We start from the raw sequence: 10,364 nt of genomic DNA on the forward strand, positions 1-10,364 counted from the left end.
ATTAATGTTTGTGAGGCGAAAATTACTAATATTACAGGTAGAATCACGTACACGAGCTATAAAAGGCCAGTGCATTGCCTGAGCTGTCATTTGCACTCAGGTGATTCACGTGAAAAGATATCCATTGTGATTATGTCCGCACGACGGAAATTAACAGACTTTGCACGAAGAATGGTTGTTGGAGATAAACACATTGGACATTCGATTCGGTAAAGCGTTAGGTATTCGGTACGTGAGGTCCACAGTGCCGAGAATACCAAATTTCACCGAGCGAGGTGGCGCAGTGGTTAGACACTGGACTCGCATTCGGAAGGACGACGGTTCAATCCCGCGTCCGGCCATCCTGATTTAGGTTTTCCGTGATTTCCCTAAATCACTCCTGGCAAATGCCGGGATGGTTCCTCTGAAAGGGCACGGCCGACTTCCTTCCCCATCCTTCCCTAATCCGATGAGACCGATGACCACGCTGTCTGGTCTCCTTCCCCAAACCAACCAACCAACCAACCAACCAAATTTCAGGCATTACTTCTCACGGAAAGGACGACGGTCTTCACTTAACGATCGAGTGCAGCGGCATTTACCTAGAGCTGATAGTGCTTACAAACGGGCAGTACAGCGTGAAATAACCGCAGAAATCAATTTATAACGTACGACGAATGTAATGATTAAGACGGTGCTGCGAAATTTGGCGGTAACGGGCGATGGCTGCAGACGAACGGCGCCAGAACCTTTACAGACAGCACGACATCGCCTGCAGCACCTCTCCTGGCGTCGTGATTATATCGGTAGGACCCTGGGCGACTGGAGAACAGTACTCTGGTCAGATGAGTCCCCATTTCACTTGGCAATAGCTGACGGTAGGGTTCGAGTGTAGCGCACTGCACAAGCTGGTGGTGGCTCCATGTAATGGACTGGATTCTATGGTCCAACTTAACCGTTCAGTGAATGTAGATGGCTATATTCGGCTACTTGGAGACCATCTGCAGCCACTCATGGTCTTCATGTTCCCATACAACGAAGGAATTTTTATGGGTGACGATGCACCATGTCACGCGATCGTGTTCGGGGCGATCGATTTCTTCTCTGCTCCGATTCTCTTAGTGCCTTACAATCACTGCAGAACCTATACCCGACTGAGGAGATGGTCCAGCTGATACATGACTAACTGTACTTGCTCCAACAGCGGGGTAAAGTGGTATCCTTCTGCTGGGCGCCTGGTCATGTCGGCATATTGGGCAATGAACAGGCTGATCGGGCTGCCAAGGAGGCCTGCAGAGAGCAGGATGTGGTCCAGTGTCCTATCCCCTTGCAGTCAGTCATCGCTGCACTCCACAGGAAGTGCATGGAGTTGTGGGAGGACGAATGGCTGGCGGTGACGGCCAATAAACTGCGGTCGGTAAAGTCGACCACTCGGCCGTGGCGTTCCTCCTGCCGGCTGCTCAGGCGGGAAGAGGTGGCGCTCACACGTCTTCGGATCGGGCACTGTCCTCTGACACATAGCTATTTCTTACGGCGGGAGGATCCTCCGTTTTGTGATGCTTGTGGTGTGCACATCTCTGTCCGGCACATTTTAACAGACTGCATTTTATACCGTGATGCAAGGGCAGAAGCGCAAATTGATGGGGATCTGCCCTATGTTTTACCTAACGATGAGACGTGTGTGTCTAGGGTTTTTAAGTTTTGTGATGTGTCTGGACTCTGGCCTAAACTTTTAGGCTGGCGGTGTTAGTGTATTGCAGAGTGGCTGACTCCTCCCTTTTTTTCCTTGCGGTCAGCCAGCCACTTCCATCTGCTACATTGTTTTAGCATCCTCTACCTTTTTCTTCCTGTGTTGTCCATGTTTTACTGCTGACGCCCTGCTTCATCCCACGCTTCGGTGTGGGTGAGCACATATTTTTCAATGATTGTTCCCCGTGTTTTATGTTCTGTTTGATGTAAATGTTCTGAGTTATTTTCTTGACCCCCGTCTCACTATGATACTGAACGGGTGCTGAAGACCTTGCTGTCGTGCGACCACACAACCCTTCTACTACTACTACTACTGTTTAAAGAACATCTTGGACAATTCGGTCGAATAATTTGGCCACACATCGTACGGCATCTAACTTTTATGGGACGTAATCATGAGATCAGTTCGTGCGGCTGGCCGGAGTGACCGTGCGGTTCTAGGCGCTACAGTCTGGAACCGCGTGACCGCTCCGGTCGCAGGTTCGAATCCTGCCTCGGGCATGGATGTGTGTGATGTCCTTCGGTTAGTTAGGTTTAAGTAGTTCTAAGTTCTAAGGGACTGATGACCACAGCAGTTAAGTCCCATAGTGCTCAGAGCCATTTGAACCAAGTTCGTGCGCAAAATCTTGCATCGGCATCACTTTCGCAACTATATACAGCTTCCATCGACTTATTGAGTCCATGCCACGTCGAATTGCTGCAATACACCAGGCGAAAGGAGACCCGACACGATATCAGGAGATATCGCATGACTTTTGTTACCTCAGTGTGTGTGTTGAAATGCTGCACGCAGAACTGCAGTTGGGTGGCGTTGGTGCTCGGTTCCTATTTGGGTTAGGAACGTTGGATGAAAAGTTTTTAGTTTAACCCAGACCAGCGACCATTTTTATAGCCATTCTAACATCTGTCTTACCGTGCCTTTGTTACAGTATATTAAGCAAAGTTCGAACGTCGGACAGCAGCTGGTGCCCAGACACTTCGTGCGAATCTATTAATTCCTCTGCAACAGGTTTTAGTTGGGTTGAAATTAAAGCTCAGTTAATGGCACAATCAGTAGTTCACCGTTTGATTCTACACTTTAAACGTATAGACCGATGATGATATAGAGAAGCACCATATTTTTTTGTGTTGTTATGCATCCACTATACCAGTTAAATCAAAGAGAAAACCTCACATGCACAAAAGATATTTTATGTTGTCAGCACTTCTTCGAACATACAGAATAATCGATATCTACCTGTAAATGACCAAAAATTTTCTTGAAGTAAAAGAAGAAATCATCCAGAACTTCTACGCTAACATATACGAGGGCAGTTCAATAAGTAATGCAACACATTTTTTTTCTCAGCCAATTTTGGTTGAAAAAACCGGAAATTTCTTGTGGAATATTTTCAAACATTTCCGCTTCGTCTCGTATAGTTTCATTGACTTCCGACAGGTGGAAGCGCTGTACGGAGCTGTTAAAATGGCGTCTGTAACGGATGTGCGTTGCAAACAACGGGCAGTGATCGAGTTTCTTTTGGCGGAAAACCAGGGCATCTCAGATATTCATAGGCGCTTGCAGAATGTCTACGGTGATCTGGCAGTGGACAAAAGCTCGGTGAGTCGTTGGGCAAAGCGTGTGTCATCATCGCCGCAAGGTCAAGCAAGACTGTCTCATCTCCCGCGTGCGGGCCGGCCGTGCACAGCTGTGACTCCTGCAATGGCGGAGCGTGCGAACACACTCGTTCGAGATGATCGACGAATCACCATCAAACAACTCATTGCTCAACTTGACATCTTTGTTGGTAGTTCTGTCACAATTGTTCACCAGTTGGGATATTCAAAGGTTTGTTCCCGCTGGGTCCCTCGTTGTCTAACCGAACACCATAAAGAGCAAAGGAGAACCATCTGTGCGGAATTGCTTGCTCGTCATGTGGCTGAGGGTGACAATTTCTTGTCAAAGATTGTTGCAGGCGATGAAACATGGGTTCATCACTTCGAACCTGAAACAAAACGGCAATCAATGGAGTGGCGCCACACCCACTCCCCTACCAAGAAAAAGTTTAAAGCCATACCCTCAGCCGGTAAAGTCATGGTTACAGTCTTCTGGGACGCTGAAGGGATTATTCTGTTCGATGTCCTTCCCCATGGTCAAACGATCAACTCTGAAGTGTATTGTGCTACTCTTCAGAAACTGAAGAAACGACTTCAGCGTGTTCGTAGGCACAAAAATCTGAACGAACTTCTCCTTCTTCATGACAACGCAAGACCTCACACAAGTCTTCGCACCCGAGAGGAGCTCACAAAACTTCAGTGGACTGTTGTTCCTCATGCACCCTACAGCCCCGATCTCGCACCGTCGGATTTCCATATGTTTGGCCCAATGAAGGACGCAATCCGTGGGAGGCACTACGCGGATGATGAAGAAGTTATTGATGCAGTACGACGTTGGCTCCGACATCGACCAGTGGAATGGTACCGTGCAGGCATACAGGCCCTCATTTCAAGGTGGCGTAAGGCCGTAGCATTGAATGGAGATTACGTTGAAAAATTGTGTTGTGTAGCTAAAAGATTGGGGAATAACCTGGTGTATTTCAATGCTGAATAAAACAACCCCTGTTTCAGAAAAAAATGTGTTGCATTACTTATTGAACTGCCCTCGTACAATAGGCCGACATGTGTCACAGACTGGACCATGTGTGCAGTGCAATTCCAAAGAGAATGAAAATTTAATTTGATTAAGTTTTGTCCATATAGCAAAAAAGTGTGAGAACTACGAAATACTGAGGAAGCCTACATGTTTTTAAATAGATTTTAACGTATTGTCAAGGAAACCTATCATGATTATACTAAGATGGTATCTGTCCTTTCGGACATGTCCGAAAGAACAGATACCGTTTTAGTATATATATAGTTAAGGCTCATCGGTCACTTGACCATCTTCTTCTTCTGTGCGAATGCACGAACAGTGCCCGAACTCTTACGGGAATCGGCAACGCGCCGCGAGTAATGAGTATAATGGGCGGGGGCACTACGAATGTAGTGCGGGACAATACGTTGAGAATGTGGGTTTCGCGGGAGGCGTGCCAGAGATAAATCCCTGCAGTCGCGCTGTCCTTTGTGCCCTCGGTGGCTCAGATGGATAGAGGGTCTGCCATGTAAGCAGGAGATCCCGTGTTCGAGTCCCGGTCGGGGCACACATTTTCATCTGTATGTCAACGCCTGTAAGCAGTAATGGTGTTCATTTCATTGTAACCTATCATGATTGTTTACAATGCATCGAGCTTCTTCGCTCCAGATTCGTTTCGGCCAAGATTAGATAAACGGCGCGTAGATTGTGCTGAGTTATTGTGAATGTTCTGAAAGATTTTGTAAAAGTAAGTGCTCAGAAGTCGTCGTTGTACAAACACAAAACGAAACGAAGCAGACGATACGACAATGTGCAGGAGCCAGTCACCCAACTCTGCTGTGTTTTTACTCACTGACCATAAACTGCAAACTCCAGACAAAACTTCCCACAACTAACTTTTAAAACTCACGATTTCGAACAGCTGTTGACAGTAGATGAAAACTAAGTCGAACTTCGATTTGAGGATGGTTGTCAATCGAGTTTGTTGGAGTTGGTTTTTGGTGTGAAGGTACCTTTACGCGCTGCACTTCAATGCTTCAGACTTGCGCGAATCGGTTCAAATTTTGTAAGAACGTAGAGAAATACATTTAATTAATGGTCCTGAATGATTCATCCGTTACCACGATACAGTGGCCTACATTCCCACAGAAAATGCATATAAAATCCGGTTTTACATGAATCGTGCGTGTTGAGAGGGTTTAAAGCGATGCAGATGGTAATAAAGAATATTTACTAACGGTAATTATAAGAATGATACCCAAAAATCTTTCATCGTTCGTATTCTATGTGCGAAAAATCACGCGTTATTATATGAAACTATGTTTCTAAAATGCTTTACGTTTTAAGAGCTGCATTTGAATTAATTAAAAAAGCTGGTTACTACAGTTAACCATAGTTTCGTTGTGGATACCTTAAATATTTTATTCACCAGTAGTTCAATATCACCGAAAAATTCTTTGGACTTGCAAAACAGTGCATGTACCACACCAAAATTATGCCCATCCCTGTACAAAATGACAGCGAAACTTGCTATACAAATGTCAGAAAAAGGTATCCTTATTTCTAACGAATAGAAAATGTTTTACAGTCTTTCCTTTAAAAACTACTATACTACCTTGTAGATAACTTATTTTTGGACAAAACAAGCCTAAGCTTGTCTAATTTCGTACAGGATTTAATAGTTCATAGTATTATGCGATGCATACATTGTTTCGCTTTCTTCTGCTTTTTTCAGGCAACCAGACTAATAATTAATTCGGATTGGCTGTTGCAACATTTTGTGCCAAAATTATTGCTGTGAGATTTTCTAGCGACGGTTTCTGGACTTTCAATTTTCATTGTTGCATACTTTAAATAAACGATGACAAAAATTTTAAGATAAGAGGTAATAACAAGCTTTATGTTTTTCAGTAGTTCATTACTTTTTGTATGATTCGTTCAGCATTCGTGTAGTGCGTGATTGGAACATCATTCGGGAAATTTTCAATTATTTCGATACGATACGTTCTCTCAGCTGATAGGACTGTCAATGGCTTGTGCATGTTTTGTTCCATCAGTTAATTAGTGAAAGCTTAAGTCATCAACTAGTTAAACGGCCAAATGTATCGTCAATTAGACTTATTTTTATTTATTTATTGATTTAGTACTCCGTCTTCAGGCCACGAAAGGCCTACCGGGACCATCTGACCGCCGAGTCATCCTCAGAGGAGGATGCGGATAGGAGGGGCGTGGGGTCAGCACACCGCTCTCTCGGTCGTTATGATGGCATTCTTGACCGAAACCGTTACTATTCGGTCGAGTAGTTCCTCAATTGGCATCACGAACCTGAGTGCACCCCGAAAAATGGCAACAGCGCATGGCGGCCTGTATGGTCACCCATCCAAGCGCCGACCACGCCCGACAGCGCTTAACTTCGGTGATCTCACGGGAACCGGTGTATCCACTGCGGCAAGGCCGTTGCCATCGTCAATTAGACTAATTAATTAAATTGTAAGTTTGTTCTTTCAGAGTCTAAGGATGCTTTTTCCTGCTGGCAGTCGTAGAGGCAGCCCATCCTAGCGAAATGTTGCACACACTTCATGATACACAACAAAAATCCTTTCGCATTTTATAATGACAGATTATAATTTCGTCTGTATATTATTTCGTACTATCTCATCGTGTTATCGGTAATCGGTAACATGGGTCTTGTGGGTTACTTTGAAACTACTTTTAAGGAGCGCCATAATATACAGGTTCATGCTGCGTAAATCTTTCACTGTCCAGATACCATTTGACAAGTAACCTTTTTTAACAGATTCGCATAACTTCCTAAGTTTCAAAGCAGCGAGCCAATTCACACGCACCATAAGACAACATCGCTTTTTTTAAAAGTGCAATCCTACATTTTTCTTCGTATCGTAAGTTTATCTATTTAATGCGGTCGTATCATAAGTTTATCTGGGTAATATGAACTATTAAGCTACATCATTATAATAAACTTCGCACTGAATTTAATATTTCATTCAGTACTGTATTTTTGTTTCGTGTTATTCTGTGCATTGTTTTAAGTATTTAAAGTTATTTTTGATATGATTAGGCATACAGTCTCATGCGTATGTGAATAAGATTAACTCCAAGGCAATGAAAATTTTTAAAAAAACATAAAAATCAGACAGAAATAAAAGAAAATTAAAGAATACGAAAGAAAATAATAAAAAGTATGAAAAAAATAAAGTAATAAAATAAAACGCATGTGACCTTGACGTGATAGTCAGGCTCGTGTGCTCCATGGACACAGTACGCTTTACAAACACGTACAAAAAATTGGTTCAAATGGCTCTGAGCGCTATAGGACTTAACATCTATGGTCATCAGTCCCCTAGAACTTAGAACTACTTAAACCTAACTAACCTAAGGACATCACACAACACCCAGTCATCACGAGACAGAGATAAAATCAAACACGTACAACCATATCAGGCAGCTAACCGTACATGTGCGAGACTAACCATGCGAATCTCAAGCAACATGAGTTCGATAGTCAATAAAAAAACCTATACGGAATCAGCCGTTGCCAGACTCAACAAAAATCGACACCGGTTGCCCAACTATTTTGAACTATGTTTTGAATTTCTTTGAAACTGTCAGTCGAAAAGCCAGTTTCCTTATTTTACGCCCCTGACGCTTCCGAGGACATATTCTCCTTTTTTATGCCGTGACATGAGCATTTTTCATTCTGATATAGTATACTGTTAAGAATATGTGATTTAATGTGCAGGTGATATCTTTGTGTTAAGAGTATGAAATTGAGTTTAATAACTCACGGTTGCAAGATACTAACACGAATTCTTTACAGAAGACCGGAAAAACTGGTAGAAGCCGACCTTTGGTAACATCAGTTTCTATTCCGGAGAAATGTAGGAGCTCCTGAGGCAATACTGACCCTACGACTTCTCATAAAAGATAGGTTAAGCAAAGCCAAACCTAGGGTTTGCAGCATTTTTAGACTTGCAGAAAGCATTTGAAATGTAGATTGGAATACTCTCTTCCAAATTATAAAGGTGACAGGGGTAAAATACAGGGAGTGAAAGTCTATTTACAAGTTGTACAGATATCAGATGGCAGTTATATGAGTCGACTAGCACGAAAAGGGATCAGTGGCTGAGAAGGGAGTGAGCAAGATTGTAGCCTATCCCCGATGTTATTTAATCTGTGTATTGATCAAGCAGTAAAAGAAACAAAAGAACAATTTGGAGTAGGAATTGAATCCCAGGGAGAAGAAATGAAAGCACTGAAGTTCGCTGATGACATAATTCTGTCAGAGAAACCAAAGGACCCAAGACAACGGTTGAGGAATGGACAGCGACTTGAAACGACGATATAATATGAGCATCAACAAAATAAAAACGAAGATAATGGATTAAATCAGGTGACGCTAATTGAATTAGCTTAGGAAATGGGTCATTTAAAGTAGTAGATGCGTTTGCTATTTGGGAAGAAAAATAAGCGATGGTGGTCGAAGTAGTGAGGATATAAAATGCAGACTGGCAATGGCAAGAAAAGCGTTTCTGAAGAATAGAAATTTCTTAACATCTCTTTAAGTGTCAGGAAGTTCTTTCTGAAAATTTTTAAATGGAGGGTAGCCATGTACGGAAGTCAAACATGGTAAACAGTTTAGACAAGAAGTGAAGAAAAGCATTTGAAATGCGGTGCTGCAGAAGAATGCTGAAGACTGGATGGGTAGATCACGTAACTAATGAGGAGGCACCGAACAGAATTAAGGAGAAGAGAAATTTGTGGTACAGTCAGATTAGAAGAGGGGATCAGTTGGTAAGACACATTCTGAGGCATCAAGGGACCACCACATTGGTACTGGAGGGAAGCGTGGAGGGTAAAATCGTATAGGTAGACAAAGAGATGAATACAATAAGCAGATTCAGAAGGATGTCGGTTGCAGTAGTTATTGGGGAATGAAGAGGCTTGCACAGGATAGAGTAGCATGGAGAGCTGCATCAATCCAGTCTTTGGACTGAAGACCACAGCAGTAACTACAACAACCCACGACCACACTACATAGATAAACTTAACGATACCAACAAAAATGTAAAATTGGTCTACAAAAAAACAAAAAAGAAAAGAAAGAAAGAGGGAGACGGGCCTTACGCTTCATGTGAAATTGTTGCTTAGAAACTTAGAAAGTTGTGCGAATCGCTTCGTGTCCACATATTGCTGTTAAAAAAAGATTACTTGTCAAATGGTATCTCCTTGAAAGATAGCCACGGAAGATATGCACAGCCACCTGCTGTTACCCCTTCAGATTTATGACGGCTGCTGTCCAACATACCGGCTATGCGAATCCGAAATAACCGTTTCGTGCACCCAATTCCATCCCATTCCATCACGGGAGGTAATGCGTATGATGACTAAATCAGGCCGGCAACGTTCGCTCTGCTCCGTTGTGGTGTGTACAGGGGGCCTCGAATGAGAAGGCAGCGTGGTGTCGCTCCCGTGTTGCCGCTGGGCGCACCACGTGGAAGTGGCTCTGCTGCCGTGTCAAGGGCAGCCGCAACAGTGGCCGCCATGCCGACAGTCCCTTGTGATCTACACGACGATGCGCCGAAACAGGCTCCGGTTCATGTTCACAGCAACCTCAGTGAGTGTGTGAAAGACCTGGTGTGAAAACCACCCCCAAAACATCAAGGAACCATCTCGGGCGACTGAACTACGCCTTCCACTCACTGCAGGTCGAACACCTCGATCCACCTGTGTGCACACGACGCCTCATTCATTTGAAAAGAGACAAAATCGCACCTCGTCAAACTACACTACAGTCAGTTACTATCTAGTCTGCATTGTTTTCAGCTTTATACGTCGCTATGAGCGCTGTTCTGACGGATAGGCGATTCCAAATTCCCATTACATGCAGTTCTCTTAGCAATGCTCGCTCGGGAAAAGAACTGTGTGGAACCTGTATTCACCAACAGCAGCAGTTGCCGTCGTGTTTGGAACCTGTTACCATTGACAGTTCTTGACACTCGTCTCC

The 10,364-nt window shown here is 43.7% G+C and overlaps 1 pseudogene; it reads right to left on the reverse strand.

The window, feature by feature from the left end:
* Positions 1-6,683: 6,683 nt before the first annotated feature.
* Positions 6,684-6,801, reverse strand: LOC126095970 (5S ribosomal RNA; annotated as a pseudogene).
* Positions 6,802-10,364: the final 3,563 nt, after the last annotated feature.

Source organism: Schistocerca cancellata, chromosome 8 (assembly GCF_023864275.1).
Source record: "Schistocerca cancellata isolate TAMUIC-IGC-003103 chromosome 8, iqSchCanc2.1, whole genome shotgun sequence".
Lineage (NCBI taxonomy): Eukaryota > Metazoa > Arthropoda > Insecta > Orthoptera > Acrididae > Schistocerca > Schistocerca cancellata.